Source organism: Corvus moneduloides, chromosome 9 (assembly GCF_009650955.1).
Source record: "Corvus moneduloides isolate bCorMon1 chromosome 9, bCorMon1.pri, whole genome shotgun sequence".
Lineage (NCBI taxonomy): Eukaryota > Metazoa > Chordata > Aves > Passeriformes > Corvidae > Corvus > Corvus moneduloides.
The window spans coordinates 28,774,133-28,790,581 of record NC_045484.1 but is presented as its reverse complement, the minus strand read 5'-3'; the positions used below and the strand labels follow the sequence as shown (position 1 = coordinate 28,790,581).

The window sequence follows — 16,449 nt, the reverse complement described above, 5'->3', positions numbered from 1 at the left end:
GGTTGCCATTGTTCAAAGCACACCAGCACAATCAGGGTTTCCTCTCTTTCTTCAAAGTCCTTTTTAATAGACCAGGTCTGGTAGAGAGAATCTGAATAGATGATAAAAGAATGAGGTTCTTGAAAGCCTTAGTGCTGAGTTATTTTGTAGTTTTCTTTCAGGCATCACTTACCAAAATGTGTCTGGTTGGAGCTTATCAGGGTCTAGACCCCACAGACTCACTGCCTTCCTTCTGTCTTGGTGTGGGGCAGGTTAGGAGGTACTATAGGAAATCCCGTTGCAGACAGACAATTTCTGGGTATGAATCCAGTGTGAATCCAGTGTAACTGCATGCTGGGGCACAGAAATACAGGTACAGAAGCTCTGAGAGAGGTTGTCTCAGCAGAGACCCTGCTAAAGGTACAGAACATTCCTGGAGCTGGAAGAGCCTCACACACTCACCTCACACAGCTCACACACTGCCTGCACTGCTGCTCATATAATAAACATTTCACACAGCCTATTGATAAAATCTTAGTCTCAGCCTGCCCCTCAGTACTGAAGTGTAATTTAAGTTTTGCAGGTCAGGAAGTGACTTCAAGGTCTGTGAACCAAGAACTCATGAAGATGCTGAGGATAAGCCGTGATCACCACCCACATGTTCAAGGGCAGAAGCCTTTCTCAGGCCACGTCTAAGCCAAAAGTCATCATCTCTGTCTCTGTGCCACCTGCCCAGGCCCAGCTTGATAACAGAGAGCAGCTGATACTGTTGATTGCAGTTCAGTGTTCTGTGTGAAATAAGTTTGCTGGCCCTAAGTTCGGGAAAATCCTGCCTCTCCCTAAATCTGTGTGTGGATATTTCCATGTAGTCCCAGCAGTTGCTGTGGTTCCCTGGCTTTGGGGCACGGGGTGGGGGGTGGGGGGGGGGTCTCACCATGATTTCAGGTGATGTTAAAAGGAGGCAGATTAAACTCTCCCACTGCTGTTCCTTGTTGAAGGCAGTGTTGGCTCAGCAGCACCTGAAATCCCTGCTGGATTCTCTGTAGGACTGGCACAGCTGAAGATGTTGCAGGGCCCTGTGTCTGACAGGATGAAAAATGTGGAGGCATGTCGGGATCTGAGTCTCCACTAGGAATATTTGGCTTCCAGCAGAAGCTGTATATATGGCTGCACAGGCATATTTCCCTTTCTTGATGAATGTATAAAATATATATGTCTCTTCATTTGTTCTTAGGAACCCTCAGGTTTCCATTAATGACTTGTGTCCCTCAAGGACCTGGAAATGCCAAGTTTATATAGAGGTGCCAGGTAACAGCCTAAGGACAAGCCAGCACCTCACATGGTTGGTGTCCTTCAGGAGATCGTGTGGATGGGTATTACGAGTCCAAGTGTCTTGACAGATCACTGAGTGGCTCTTCCTGTGCAGCCCCAAGTGCAGCTTTTCCCAGTCCAGCAGCCAAGGAAGACAGATCTAGCTGGAGTGAAAAGCTCTTGGTGTTACGGCGAGCTGACAGCGTTGACCTCCCTTGAAAAATGGATTAGATACTTAGAAACTTGCATAGAAATTTTGGGTCCTTGCCTTAAATATCTACATCAGAAATCCTTCAGAAGAAAAAAACCCAACATTTTCCAGGCAAGGCATAGTTGGAAGCGATAATTTTTATTAATGCTTCCTATAGATTCTATTTTGATTTCATTTTCTTATTTCTCTGGAATCACCAGACTGGGTTACTTATGCCTTTGTAGCTAAAGAGTATTGAAACCCCATCTGTTTTAAATGAAGGTTGGACAACTTTTAGAAGACGTAGTCAGCAGGCAGGACTGATGGAGAGGTACACATGAGCTTTCAGCACAATTTAATGCAGGAGATTTTGTGAGGTGATGGTGGAAATCTGTCTGGAAGATGTTTCCAGTGTGGTCCCTGAGTAGGATTGTGCAGAGCAGATGCCTCTGGCTCATGCCAGTCTCCATGGGAAGGAGGATAGGAGCCAGATGCAGCTGGAGGCTGCCAGCCAGCAACACAGAATTGCAGAAAGTTAATTTTTCAGTGACCACAGGAGAAACACAATTTTTTTTATTTTGTTAATTTGTTAGTGTTACAATTTAGCCTTCAGAGAACCAAACCAGGGATGTGGATTTGTTTGGTTACAAAGCTCATTAGTGTAGCGCCACTGCACTTGATTGCTGGAGAATTTCAGACCAAAACAAAGCAAGTGAAGAAAAAGAAACAGCAAATCTATGAACACTGTAACTCATTAAAAGACAATTTATAGACAGTGAAGGGGCTGAAGCCATTGAATAAATTATTATAATTGAAATTATTCAGTCCTGTTTAAATTATGGAAGATGCTACCAGGTTGTTGTCTCATGCCATCATGCATAGTTCACGTGTAGTGGTCTTCTGAGCCCCTCTGAGATCTCTTACACTGAGCTAAACTGTTGGCTGCATCTTTGTAAACATTTTCAGTCTTTCCACAGAGACTTGGACTTGCTGCAGCTTGTGAGAAGGGTCTGTCTCAAAGTGACTCATGGGGAAGGAATCAGTGCAGGGTTTAGTGGCCATGGCTCTCCAGACCAGCTGGAGGAGGAGGTCTCTGGAAAAGGCTCCTCTGGGCAGAAGCTGGGCTTTCCTGGGTGCTGGTTTGGGTCTGAGGAGGGATTTCCTGCAGGGATACAGCATTTATCAGTCTGTCATCTCATCAGGGTCAGCTGTGGATGTCACTCCTTTAGCTCATCTGGCACTGAAACACCCCACAGCCCAAACACGTGTAGGAACTCCCTGAATGCAGCGGGGAGTGGCAGTTCTGAGACGTCACAACATTCCACTGTGGCAGGGTTTGGGTCAGGATCCGTGGGATCCATTGCATCCATGGGGGGCTGTGAAGGTGATGCAGGGTCTTGGGGGGAAGTCACCCCCCAAGGTGTGGTCACCTGGCTGTGGTCACTTGGCTTGTTCAGGCAGGAGAAAAGGAGACTGAGGAGAGACCTCACTGGGGTCTGCAGGAGGGGGGCAGGGGCTTCCCCCACAGAGTGTGGGGCACTGAAAACAGGTGGTAACAGTTGTACACAGGTGATAACAATTGTACTCAGGTGATAACAATTGTACACAGGTGATAACAATTGTACAGGCCATAAGGACACAATTGTGCGTGGTTTGGGAGCACAGCCACTGAGCCGGGTGTGTGTGGCCACCATCCTCCCGCTGAGTCCTGCTGAGGCTGGCAACAGCCTTGTTCAGGGGGGTCTGTGGCTGCTGCAGGTCCTCAACCACACCTGAGCAGCTTCCAATCCTTCTGGGGGTGCTCAGCTGGAGCGCATTTGAGAAGGAAGGGCTTTCCCAGCTCTCCCTCAAATGCTGCCTTGGTTGGGGATGTGTTGTGTAGAGGAGCAGTTAGGTTACTGCTGGAATATTTGAGGTCATGATGGCTTTGGTTGTTTGTTTTTTTTTTTTTCCCCTTTCTTTTCTGACCGAGTTACTGAACAATTTGCGTGCTGCAAGTGGGAGCAACTCTGCAGTGTAAAAAGGTACTTCTTTTTATTTATCTGCTTTCTTGGAGTACTGTGATATAGAAATGCTGTGTTGTGTAAAACAAGAGGAGGTGTGTGCGCTCCTGTGGGTTTGGAGGCACTGTGGAAGCATTTGTATGTAGACTTATATAAGTCAGCTCTGTGATAAAGGTGTTTGTAAGCAGCAGTTCAGCTGCTTTATGTGCTTGAAGATTTGAGTCCCTGAATTTTAACTGATTTCCTTATCTCTAGGGGTAGGGCCAGGACTGAGGGTCAGGTGAGAGTAATTTTTCGTGCTGTAATGCACAAAAGTATAGGGCTGTGCTTGGCTGTGTGGTGGGAGAACTGAGAGTTGAAGCTCAGCGTTCTGAAAGTAGGATTAAAGCTGTTCTGTGTTTTTGTACAGCTCTGATTTTTTCCCTGTTCCAGGTTATTCTGTCCATTTAATGTGCACAAAGTCTTGCACTATGTGTTTTTTGAATGAGAACTTGTGTTCATCATGTTATTGGCTTTGGGGATCAGTGTGGGGAGTTTCTCTCTGGACTGCTGGGTTTTTTGGCTCCTGCTTTTGCTTTGTATCACCTTCCTGTGGTGGTTTGGCATCCCCAAGAACGTGGATCTGGATGTCACCCAACTGTTCCTCTGTGCCCCAGCTGTGACATTTAATTTTGCCATGGTTGTTTCAGGATTACTTAACAGATTTGCAGGCAGAGGTGGTGGGAGTGCCATGGAAAAGGTGGGTTTGATAACCACTTGTAGAGAAAACAAAAGCAGCTCCAGTGACATCCCTGGCAATTCCCACCTTGGTTGTTGCTGACAGACGGCACAGGGATAAAAAAAACAAGGCTGACACTAATGTAGAACCCGCGGTGATGTCCCCAAGGAAATGTCACCAATTAGCAGGAAAGCTGCTGCAGTTATCAGCTTAGATGAGATTTGGCCATGGAAAGTATGAGGTTTGAAGATGAACCTGTGACTTCTTCTTCCAAATACTTTCCTAGCCACGTGTGGAGATTAGTGAGACAGCACAAGTGAACTTCTTGGATGGCTCTTGTGGCCTGGCAAAGCACTTGGCTGCTCTGGGAGCAGTTGGGAATGAGTTAGCACGTTGTTCTGGTGAAAACAAATCCATTTGTTTGTATATATTTATATAAGCATAAAATTATATCTATAAAATCCTACTATTTCCCACTTTATGGATTATTATATCTATAATAAGATTGAATGACAAAGTTCAACACTGTAAAAGTCTTTAAAAGCCAAGATGGAAACCCTGAGCTGCATGTTAGAGAGATGAAGGGTGGCAGGGGAGGGATGTGGGTTCCTTCACTTTGCATAAGCTGCTTGATATCCCATGTTTAATCTGAAACTGGACAGGGAAAAAGTAAGAGGGGGGAAACTGCTGCACCATCTGTAAAAACTGCCATGACAATTTAAGCAGCATTAAAAACCTTTCCCTGAAGCTGTGCTTTAATAAGATTCCCAGTCAGAAGTCAAACTCTGCCTAGTAATTCATTATAAACTCTCATAGCGCATTTATTAGTGTGGAAATGGCAGAAGTGAAGTGACCACACTGGAGGTCCATGTTCAAAATTAGCAAAATTTTCTGTCATTCCCAGTTAAAAAGGAAGGAAAATGAGCACTGTAAGATGCACTGAGAGTTATCTTCTGTGTTAGCAGGCAGCTAAATGGACAGTGTTAGAAAATTTTTTTTTAGGCTTCCTTAAAGCAGATGCTCAATGTGAGAAATTATGTTTTTTATTTCAAGATAAAGTTATCAAAAATGAGAAATGTCCCATTATAATGGAATTTCTTGGAAGACAAGGGTATGTTTTATCATATTATAGCTCTTGCATCATATTAGATGCTACTTATGTGCTTTATTGCAATCCAAACCTCTTGCTTAATGCTTCTTTTCCAACAATACAAAAGGTTATGATTCACAGCCTCTTGCATAATAGATAAATTAATGAGTTTCTGCATATTTTATTGCTTTGTACTTTTCTAAAAGCCACTAATCTATTTTTCTTGATTACTGGTTATGACAAGAACATTATAATTTTTCTCTGAGTTTCATGGCTGCCAAGTTCAGGGCTTTCAAAACTAATTTCTTTGGCTACCTGTTGGACTCACTAAACCTGATTCTTTTCTCCTTCCTTTTTCCTGTAAAAACTCTATGCAGCCAAAGACCTGGCATATTTTTATCTGAGTACATGAGGATAAATTCTGCTTTGGGGTGCTTGCATGTTCTTCCATTCAAGTAGATTTAGAGTTGTGCATATGAATCTCAGGCTCTTAATTATGTTTCTAATAATAGCAACTCCTTGCTATAAATACATGACTCATCGGAATGATTCCAGTGTGTTTAGGCTGCAGATGTGATTCCTGCATCTCATTAACCTCCCAGTTCTCCACTTGAGATATGGAAATGTTGGATGATTAGCAGAGGACACGGGGAGAAAAAGGTTATTTGTCACTTCTCTAGGGGGGATAAAGCCACAGTAACAAACTGAGGTGGTAAGTGGCAGTGGCTTCAAGCTGTCCTTGTGTCCTCTCTGTCATGGATGGGTTTGGGGGGAGCAGACCCTGCTGTAAGTCAGGAGATGCTTTCCCAGCTGGGGCCACCTCATGTGATGCAGTTTTGACTCCAGATAGTGCTTCAAGCTTTATATTTTTCTCATCTCTTCCTTAGATTGAATTGGTTTGTTTGCTGAAGGAGGGGGAGAATAGGTGGAAAGAAAAAGTTGAAATATCTATTTGCAGTGTTATGTGAAGTCATTTGGGCCAGATATTTAAATTATCTGTTTTTTCAGTTAGTGTTTTAGCAAAGCTTGGAGTTTCAGAGGGATCTGTGGGGTTCATAGGTGTGTAACAGGCAGTTTTGCACTTTGTGCCAGGAGCATGGTTTTAGTAAGGATCAGTGTCTGCACTGGTCTGAACAGTGCTTTGCTTGAGTGGAAAAACTACTGTAACATTTTAAACTGTGTTTTTACAATACTACCTCATTGTATTTCTCCTCTGTGTTTTCTTTCTCAAGGGCTTTAGTTCCTATTAAAACAGGACAGGGATGTGTAAATAAAAATATCATCTTACCCATGGATACTAAAGACCTATTTCCACTGTGCAGAAGCAAATATGTGGGCCTTAGACCACTGACTGCCCCACACCAGGTTAAAATGGGATTTAAGTGATGCACAGGTTGCATGCTGTCCCAGCTCCAAGGGATCTGTGTCATCATCCATGGGGGAAAAAAACCTTGCTTTGTCTGTGAGCACAGCTCTTAATGGTGTGGGTTTGATTAGTAAATTGCATGATACGATATGGGAAAACAAACTCTCATTTTACCCTGGCAATTACTGGTTCTGTAGTCTGAGTGACAGAACGTTTTTATTTCTATGTCCAGCAACAAGTGGTTGCCACGGCAACATCAGCATTGGACACTACTGGCATCCCACCCTTGTCCCAAAGTGAAGCCCAGTAGGTTCTGAAAGTCCTTAAAAATTATTATAGTAATAAATTTTTAAAGTTAATTTTTACTTCTTGTCTCCTTGCCTGTGGGAGGGATAGTTTATGTTCCAGGAAGGTAACACATGAATCTGCTGCATCTTCTGCCAGCCACTGTGCTTGAATTGAGCAAAGTCCAACATTCCCTACAAAAAGAGCTGGAAAAACTTCATTTTTGTTCTCTTTGATGCTTTGCCTACTCCTTCCCTCCTGCTTTCTTTAAGAGGGGGGGAATAAGCCCCCATCAAAACCAAACAGCCTCATCCCTTCCTGCAGTTCCACCCTTACTAAACTATTTTTGAAATCTGCAGCCTGTTTCTGCTCCTCATGAAAACAGTAGTGGAGTTTACAAAGTTGAGTTCTTGTGTTTGCAAGGTGCCAGGGCAAGGCACAGGTAACATCTTCTGTTTGCTGGGTGCAGTGTAGATGCTTTCCATCCTGCTGGATCCTTGTTTCATGGGAAATCTCCATTTCTCCTCACCAGAGATGAGGTGACCAGGCTTATTCCTAAGGCTGCAGTGACTTTTTTTAATCTCTTGCAGTTGCTTCTGCCTTTACTGCTGGATTTCCAGGCAGTCTTACAGCACCCAGACTGTGCTGTGACTGAGACTGGGTTCTTCTTCTGAATATTTAGGCTCCTGCTGCAGAGAGCCCATAGTCAACATCTAAGAGCTTTATTCCACTGATTGCTGACCTGCTGCCATCTCTGATGCTTCAAGAATGCAAGTTTGGGCTTGAAAGATTATGCCTGTTTTATCACAGAATGGTTTGGGTTGGAAGGGACCTTAAAGATCATCTCATTCCAGCCCCAATGCCCTGGGCAGGGACACTTTCCATTATTCTTCTACTAAGCTAAAATGTTTGTTTTCTTGGGCTAAGTGAGGGAGAGCTAAGTGTTTGAAGAACAGCTGTAATGTGGACTCTCCTGCCCAGCACTGGGTTGCCTGTGGTTCCTCTCTAGACTCTCAAAACCAGGGTTTGGTAACAGAGGTATTTTCTACCTGAAAGAAGCAGTGTGCCCTTCCCAGCTGGAGCAGCCTCCTGCCATCCTGGGGTGCCCTGTAAAGGCTGCTCCTTTTCCTTGCTGGGATGGGTGAACAAGCATCATAATTTCTTCCCCAGTGTGCTGCCAAAACCAACAAAAAAATCCCCACACTGCTATACCTACTCTTAGTGTTGACTGCTGGAATTATTTACCATTAATGGCTGAGCAGGTATTTAAACAATCTTTTTTTTTTTTCTTTTCCTCCTTTTTGCAATTTTAAACATAATTAAAAGGAGATAGACGGAACTTGATTTTTCAGTCAATCTGTGGGTGACCCAGCAAACCACATCTTTTTAATTTCATGCATCAATGAGATGATACGTCATGCTTTGTACAGTGCGACAGCTTGCTGCATTGCATAACTCAACGTGCTGATGCAACCAGGCATGCAAAATTAACCTGATCCTCAAACCCAGGGAATTTAAGACAACAAGATCCTCCTCTGCAGCTTGCCTTGTTCGACAAACCTCATTATGCCCTGTCGTCCCTTTTATTCTTCTGTACAAGTGATGAGAATGGAGTATTTTGAAAGAGATGTTTGGGTGATGGTTGTGGAATGTGAATAACTCCAGGCTGGATTGGGGTTGAACTGATGCAGTTTCTCTGTTTGGGGCTGCTCAAAAGAGTGGGGGCCTCTTGTGGCTTTTGGGTTCCCTTGGGACAGAGAGTGGCTGACTGTGGTGCTTCCAGGGCTGTGCCAAGCCTGCTTTCAATCATGGGAAGAGGCTGTAGTTCCCACAGCTCCTTGCACTTCATTTGCCAGCTCTTAGGACTCCTCCAGTGCTACAGAGAGGCTGTGGGTTCAACAAACCTTGTATGGATTCCCCTTTCTCCACTGCCACACCACACACCATGTGAGCACCAGCTGCCATCTGGCCTTTGTGGCTGAGTTCTTTAGTGAAGTGATACAGAGGAACTTTGCTGCAGCTCTCCTGCTCCTCTCGTGTCTTGTGAGGCACTCAGGTCATCTCATCTGTTCCCATCCAGGGAGGAAAACAGGAATATTGCTTGGCAGATGTGGGGCTGCTTTGTGGGACCCTCTGCAGCAACCCTTGAGGTTGCCAGCAGCACATGCTCACTCTTGCTGTGCCCGAGTGGAACATCATCCTGAACTTCAGGGGGAAGAAAAGGCTGATGCTGGGCATGAATATCTCCAGTCACAGGCTGTGACATGCCATGTGTAAGCCTAAGCATCCAGTGCTTTGCTCAGGGCAAAATTTTTGCTTAATATCTGACATCTGTCAGTGGCTCCTTGTGTGTTCCTGGGTGAAGTAAAACAGATTTTTCAGGGATTTCTCGCATGGCTGCAAGGATGGGAAGCCCTGAGAGGCTGCTCATGATGACCACACTTAAAAGTATGGAAAATGGGGAGGTTTTTCTGTTCAGCTTCACCCCTCTGCTTGTGCTCTTGGTTAGAGCAGCTCAGGGAAGTCCCTGGCCATGGTGACGAGTAGCATCTGCTTACCTGAACAGTGAAAATCCAACCAAAATGGTGCTTGGTGGCATAAATAAGGACTGATGTCAGTGTTGGGATTATTGCACTGGTGGGGTTAGGTCTTGGTAGTGGTGACCATGATAAAAGACCCGCAAATGAAAATAGCCAGGATGGGGGGTTTGGGTGACCACAGAGATGTCCAGGTGCTGCTGTTCTGGCAGGAGTAAATCCCTTTGGAGCAGGAGCTGCCATCTGTTTGTACAGCACCTGGTGAGATGGAGTTTGGCACCTTTGCCTGTCCCTTTAATTTTCATGTATAATAAAAAAGGGAAAAGGATCTGCCTGAAATCCATTTCTGAACTTAAGCTCTGTAACAGCAAATGGGCTCCTCTAAAATAGCAGGAACTGGTGTGTCTGGGAGAGGTACAACAGGACCATGACAGTTCAGAGTCCTGAGATATTGTTCTTGCTTGAGTTGCTTTGCGTTTTCTCTGAGTGAGCAGTGCCCTGTGGCACAATATCCATCCCCACTGCATCGCTAAGTGCTGAAACTTCACATCTTAATTCTGTGTGAGTGGTTTTCTCTCGAGGCTGCGATGCCTCTATGGAGAGGGAGCCTGATAGCAGCACTGAGAAGGTTACACATTATGCAGGATGGTGTATTAAAAAATCTCTGCTAATGTCTTTTTATTTTTGTTGTCTTGTACGATCATTTGAAGTACATCCACTTTGAGGTGAGGAAATGCCTGTTTATTTGGAGCTGATGGAGATACTTGAATGGAGGATAACTGGGATATAGGGCTCTGGGATAAATTACTCCACTTGTATTTTCTTTTTCTTTTAATCTGGAATGCACATAAGCCACACAGCAATATTATCATCACTTTGCACTTTCCTTAGGAAGTATCTTAATATTCTATAATCCTCTTTGCTACAGAATGGGGACTGAACTAAGATGGAATTATATTTTAATGTAATTCCTCGTGAAACAAAAGGGGACTGTGTTCAGAAGCTGGCTAGATATATGGCAAATGGGAACTAGACAAGCTGTGTAACATCATGACCAGTTTCTATGGCAACAAAAATGTCAGCTATCCTTTTGGCTGATTCTATTAATCTGTGGTAGAGGCACTGATACTGACACATTTGGAATTTATTTAAACAAGAAGGTGGAAAGAGAACCCCAGAGCAGCTTATAAACAAGGGAGAAGTTAAGCCACTGCCATAATGCCACCTGACATGGATAGAAGGGAGTAACAGGCAGGGGACACATCCCAAGGCAGCCACTCAGAATTTTGTCAGAAAAGTGATTAAGCCATTTCTTGAGAGGAGTTTCCCACTATTGTTTGATTTTTGACAAAATTCCATCTTCCTCTCCAGGGCTGTCATGCCCCAAACTGCTGCCCCGTGTTCATCCCTGTACTGTGGATCCTGTGGCCAGGTAGCACTAAACCTTCCAAGTGGGATGAGATGTGGGTGCCTGGGACATCCGAACTTGGCTGCCTGGTTTGGGGTTTTTCCCCCAGAAGCTTGCTGGCTTCTGTCCTGGTTTTATGCACGCAGAGCAAAGTGGCTGCCTGCTGGAGAAAGCTGTAATGCTCAGTGATTAAAATGCATGGTCTGGCCACTGGAAAATGGAAAAAGCAGTTGCAAGGAGGCAAACCACATTCTGTATTCCCTCTGTGGGTCAGATATTTTCCTAGGGACACTTGGAAATGACTGTGCTGTGCTATTTCTGTTGGGTACTTTATCCTTTATTCTCTTGCTATTGAAAGAGCTAAATGTTTTCCCACTTTCCAATGTACCATGACAATACAAACTGTACGGTGATGTCGGAGCACAAAATAAATATGGATGCAGATACTTGTCATTATGATAAAACAACATCTTTTCATCTTTATCTTGGAATTACAGGCTCCTCGGGAAGATGACAGTGTCTTGTTATGGAAAATGAATTTTCGGTAGTAGAAAGATATCTTTTAACTTATTCTTGAATTCTTCCTGTTTGCCAGAGGCACATAGAAAAATTAGCTTCTTTCCCAATTCTTTTGCTGGTTTTATTAAAATTCATAGTACAAAAAGTGCCATATAAAAGTGCTTGGTGTGTGACTGAAAAAAGAAGAGCTGGAAAATGCAGAGCTGAATTTATTATAAGATTATTAGCTGGCTGCTGGCTGGATTTTTATTTTTTAGTTAGTTAAAAAAAAAGCCATCAATATTTTTTGTCCATTTCTTTTTAAGCTTGTAATGTACTGCAGAGACTACAATATGTATTAATGTATTTCTGATTTGGAGAAAAAAAAAAAAAAAAAAAAAGCCCCATTCCCTAATAGAAAAACCGTCAGAATTATAACCACAATATAGCTCCTGGAAGCAGAGTTCATGTGAACTTTTGAACTTCTTCAGATCCAGAAGAGCTTTCTGATAGGGACATAAATTGTCAAATTTATCCCATGCTTCTGTTAAATCCCATTCCTACAACCTGTAGCTCTGCCTCTTGCATCGCTGTGTCTGCTGGCTTTGTTAAGCAGGCTTTGTGTCAAAATTGCACAAGCGTGTGATGTTTTGAGCTTTTATGAAGTTAAAAAGATAAGCAGTAATAATGTATCTGGTGTACAGGAAAGCTGGGTGGTTTGGGACTAGAAACCTTCGTATTTATTATTGTCAGTTTACAAAATTGTGCGTCTTGCTCCCATGGGAGTTTTCCAGTGTTCTAAGCAGCTTTTTTTTCCATCTTTTTGATGCAGCAGTAGGGGAAGGGAGGTGATGTCACTTGGTATTACAGAAAATGAAGCAGATGTGTCTAAGACTGAACTTAGGGCTTGAAATAGCTTTGCTTTGTCCTCAGCTAGGGCAGGTGAGGATGGAACAGCTCAGTGGAAAACTCCACTCCCTCCTAAGCCCCAGAGCAGTTTCACTGGAAGAGGAGCTTTTTCTGAAGATGGTATTGATCATTTTGCTTTCTTTTCCTATAGAAAACTTTAACAAACTACATAGTTGGGAAGGTTTTTCTAGTCCTGGTAGCTGTGAAGGGGGAGTGCCTTGGGTTTTTTCCTCTCTTGGAATGCTTTCAACTCTGCCCATCTCTTCTGCTGGAGACTCTTCCTTTTGCACCTCCTCACTGAACCCCCACCCGAACTCAGGGCTCCCGCAGCCTGGGCAGTGTCCTGCCCCCAGGAACCTCACTGATCTAATTTTTAGGATGAACATGACATTATTCCTTGTGATCTAAAGACCAACACTTTAAACCTCTTAAATGACTAAAATAAATGAAGCCTGTTCTTTATCCTGGATTAATTGTTACAGCAACACCAGACCTCCGTCTTCAAAGAAGGTGAAATCTCTGATGAGAGGGGTGAAGGCAGGGGAGTAGAATTTCTTCTAATTGTTTTTATTCTTAAGCAGCATTGATGTAGCTGATGCCACAACCATGAGCATCTCTTAATTCAGGTGGAAAGCTGTGCCAGAGATGGTGGTGGGAAGGATGCAGTCCTTCCTTTGGAAGCCACTGACTTGGAAAACTCGCATACTCACAAAGGCTGACCTTTTGAGGAGTCACAGACATTAAATACAGGACTTAATCAAAAGTTAATTTCACTGAGCATCTAACCTGAGGGCAGGCTCCAGCTCACTGTACTTTGAAGTCAAATGCCTGGCTGGTCCTCTGGTGATCAAAGCATCTTTTGAGCCCTAGGTATTAGCAAGGGAAAAATCTGTGGTGCAGAAGCAGATGTATCTCAATTTTAGTCCTTCCTGTACAGTTTTGAAGGCATTGTTTGGGATCCCTCCTTTAGTGTTTTTAAAAATAAGGACCCTTGCTAATTCTTTGGTCAATAGCTGTAATTCTGATGTGGTAGAAAAAAGTGGCTCTGTTTCCATTGCTTGAGTTGCGAAGGTTGGACTGGCTCTGTGGTAGTGCACTTAGAATTCTTTGCCTTGCTCCTGCCCTTTGAGGAGATAAGAAATGATTTTGACTTTTTTTAGGGCATATTTATGTACATATACACTTGCATGCATGTGCATACACATATATAAAATTTATATACGTATATAATGTAATATAGCTGCATAAAGCGTAAATAATCTTGTAATGGTGTATTTTAAGTATCAAGCATTATGTTTCAAATCCGGGTATTCCTCATCTGCCAGATGCATGTCTAATGAGCCAGATGTTGCTAGGGGAGCTCTTCAGTGCAGTCTGCCAAAGGACTGGAAATCACATTGCTGGCTCTGGGCAGGTTTTGATGTGTGTTGGAAGCTGGGCCTCCAGTAGGTGTTGCCTCCCCACAGCAAAATGATCCCTCAATTCAGGGTCCTGTCAGAGCAGGATAGGCCAGGAGTGGAGAGTGGTCTGAAATGGCATGGAGGAGCAAAGTGCTGGCCTGATGTTCATTAGCAAGTGTCACTGCTAATTAAATGCCTTATCTGAGACTTCTAAAAATGATGGGTGGATGCTCTGTGTTCTTTAGAGGTGGAAATACATATTATCAGAACCACTTAATTGTGAGTTGATGGGCCTCCTCCTGGCCATAACTGATGTTGGTTCTTCATCTGCTTATAAAATGGCTGGGCAGGTGGTAAAATAGTAAAATCTCAAGGGAAGATGACACAGAGTCGTGTTCTTCATGTTCTCTGTTCCTTCCACCTCACAGCCTTTTCTTCCCTTCCTCGCATCTACCCATGAAGGAGACCTTTGCTGTCAGGCTGGAGACCTGGATCCTGGGACTGTCCTTGGATCATCCTGAGCTTGCAGTGAGGGTGTTTAATAGGGTTTGGGTTATTATAATTTAAAAACCTGATGCCTGGTAGAGTGCAGTTGCTCTTGTTTAGGCTCTCAGACCAGCTCTGTTGCACAGGGTGAAATGTATTTACTCGAGGGGTTGATGAAGGCGTGTCTCTAACCCAGGCAGGCACAGGTGTGAGGGACTGTGTGCACACAGATGCTTTGTGTGTGTGTGTTGGCCAACAAGGAGTTGAACCACAGCAATGTGATGACTTGCAGCAACCTGTGTTTCTTTGGAGGAAGTAAACCTGTCTTTTCCTCACTGCCAAAAAGGTCTGATCATCAGGGAAAGCCATTATATTCAGAGCTGCTACATGCTCACTCCAAAAGATGCTCCTTGTTGAATTTCCTTCTGCTAAAGAAGAGCAAGTCAGCTGTGACCAGTCAATAATTTCTCCAAAACTCTGTGATCTTTCACCAGTGCACAAGATACACCATTTAATGATCACAAAACCTGCCCTCAGATGCGCTGTGTTGAAGTCCCCCTTGGCAGTCAGCAGATTCCTGGGATGTGTGAACACTGGAGGTTTTCTTTCCTCTGGGCTGTGTCACAGCTCAGTGGGAGATTCACCCCGGTCCATGTCTTACCTCTGTGTGGTACTTCAGTGAAACACACTGAAGCGGGAGAACTCTGCCTTTAATTAGGCTGGACGTGGGCTGAATCCACATAGGAAACTGGGCAGGATTAGAGCCTCTGCTTGTGCAAGCTCTGGGGGACACAGCGCAGTCGGAGCAGACGTGCTGATTCACCCGTCCCTGCGTGTGGCGTTAGCGCCCGTCCTCCTTACCAGACTAAAAACGTCTAAGACCACGCAAGACTGTGAAACTTCACATTTTTAGGCAATTGCTGTTTTTGTCAAAATTGTCTGTAGCTTCTCTTCCCCGCTGCAATATGGTGAGTAATGAGCTATTGGAGTAATGTCTGTTTGAAACGTCCGTAGCCATATGGCAATGTGGGAGGCGAGGATAAAACGGGGATCAGTCACAAGTGTTTACTTTGAAACACAGATAAAAAGGCAAGTTTTGTGCTGTGACTCAGTTACGTGTTGGATCAGGTACTGGAAACAGTAGCTTTTAATTACTTTTGTGTTTAGTGGACTTTAAAATCCCAAGCACTGAAATCTGATGTGTATTAGTCCTCCTGATTGCTCTCTTCAAATCTGCTCCGTGAAATCACGGGACAAACAGGTGCTGCCTTTGAGCCAAACCACAGCCACCTAATCCACGGAGTCATTAGACAGTGAGTATTTCCAGCACTGCTATGAGCTGGGTGTGGATAAAATGGGGAAAATGCCACTAAGGAAGGTTAACAAAACTGCCTGGCTGCACTTGCAAGATGGCTTTGGAGGTTTTGGGTTGTTTTGAGACCAGTTAAAGACACTCTGGCAAAGTGCTTGGCTGAACAGTTTTCTTGCAAAGAGCTGAGTAACTTGGGCTCCTTCCTGGGGTGAGGCACAGCTGTTCCATGGAAGTGAAGTCCTCTGGGAAAGTAGGTGGGTTATTTTAGGAATCGAACTGTTTAGAAGCATTTGTAAAAATATCCCTCTGGAGATAAATCCTTATTTGGGGTCAGGGAACCAGAGCTCCTGCCTCCCTCCTGGAGTCCTGGGCCTCATCTGTCTGCTCCATCCTGGGGATCCCATGTTGGAAACCATTTGGGGGATGAGGGAAAACAACACCTGTCAATGAGGTCTTTGGAATCACAGAATCGGGAATGGTTTGGGTTGGAAGGGACCTTTAAAGGCCCTCTGGTCCAACTCCTTTGCAGTGAGCAAGGAGACTGACCCTCCACTAGATCCATGCCCAACCTGACCTTAGAGACCTCCAGGCAGGAGGCACCCACCACCTCTCTGGATAACTTGTGCCAGTGTTTCACCACCCTGACTGTAAAAAAAACTTACTCTTTATATCAAATTTAAATCAACCCTCCTTCAGTTTAAAACCACCACCCCCTATCCTATTGTAATAGACCCTTGAGTGGTATCAAGAAAATACTTTGGTTCAACAAAGAAAACATCCCATGGCCAAAGTGCATTTCATGTTTAAAATACCTTAGCAGATTAATTAGATTGATGGTCCTGTTGGGTAGGATGAAGGTGAACATGTAGGTGAAGAGAGAAATTTACTGTATCAGTATGGTCTGGCAGTGTCCTCTGGGAATGCATTATTGACTGCTGATCAGCCAAAGGATGCATG

The 16,449-nt window shown here is 44.1% G+C and overlaps 1 protein-coding gene across 3 annotated transcripts in view; it reads left to right on the top strand.

The window, feature by feature from the left end:
• Positions 1 to 16,449, top strand: part of DAB1 (DAB adaptor protein 1) — a 416,072-nt gene that overhangs the window by 142,091 nt on the left and 257,532 nt on the right. The gene's annotated exons all lie outside the window — the stretch shown is intronic.